The sequence below is a fragment of the Phaenicophaeus curvirostris genome, chromosome 21 (assembly GCF_032191515.1).
Source record: "Phaenicophaeus curvirostris isolate KB17595 chromosome 21, BPBGC_Pcur_1.0, whole genome shotgun sequence".
NCBI classification, from domain to species: Eukaryota; Metazoa; Chordata; class Aves; order Cuculiformes; family Cuculidae; genus Phaenicophaeus; species Phaenicophaeus curvirostris.
Window position 1 is genome coordinate 1,956,751 of NC_091412.1, and position 1,024 is coordinate 1,957,774.

Genomic DNA, 1,024 nt, shown 5'->3' on the forward strand with positions numbered 1-1,024 from the left:
CATGAGTCATAAACAGTGAGCAGCGCTTGCACACTGAGCTGCCTCGCTCTTAAACTCTTAGGGTTTACTGTAAATTTTCACACTAAAATTTCTTATCAGGTGGCAAAAAATAACTTGCCTTCTCAGTCTGGTAACGCACAAAATGGCTCAGAAAGGGTGACTGGTCCTGGTTCTAAAAATAATTAATAAAATAGAGAAACTGATGCTGGAAGAATTAAGTAAGAATATTTTTTCTAAGTGGCCAGAAGAAAGACAGGGAAGAAAAGTATCCACACGCTGTGAAAGAACAAGAATGCCTTCCCGTGTCCCTCTTTCTTCCCCTTTCTGACTCCTTTTTGGGAGAGAAAGGGGAAGAAATCCCATTGCACAATTCAGAAGTGTGGAATGTGACCAGTTCCAGCAGGGGTGCAGGAGAGCCTTTTATGTTTCCATCTCTCTCCTCTCTGCTTTCTGTAGCATTTGGGGTTGGGTTTTTCTTTTTTTTGTGTTTGTTGGGTATTCCCCCCCAAAATAAACCCCAAACCAGCAAATAGACTAGAATTTGTGTCAGGGATTGCAGGGATAGGACAAGGGGTAATTGATCTTAGATGAAAAAGGAGAAATTGAGATGAGATCTTGGGTTGAAATGTTTTGCTGTGAGGGTGGGGAGGCCCTGGCCCAGGTTGCCCAGAGCAGTGGTGGCTGCCCCATCCCTGGAGGGGTTCAAGGCCAGGTTGGATGGGGCTTGGAGCCCCTGATCCAGTGGGAGGTGTCGCTGCCCATGGCAGGGGTGGGACTGGATGGGCTTTAAGGATCCTTCCAACCCAAACCATTCTATGATACTGAGTGCGAGTTTTCTGCTTAAATTGCTGATCATTTTGCTTATGTTTACGTTTCCCTTTCCCTGTCTTCCAGGTACAGCACTTAAGCACAAACACAGAACTCTCAAGTTCTTCCTACTGCAAGGAACACTTCGTTTTGGTTTTTCGTGCCGGAAATGACTGTAGAGATTGAAGTTCCCCATACCCTGAGCGCAAAACTGACT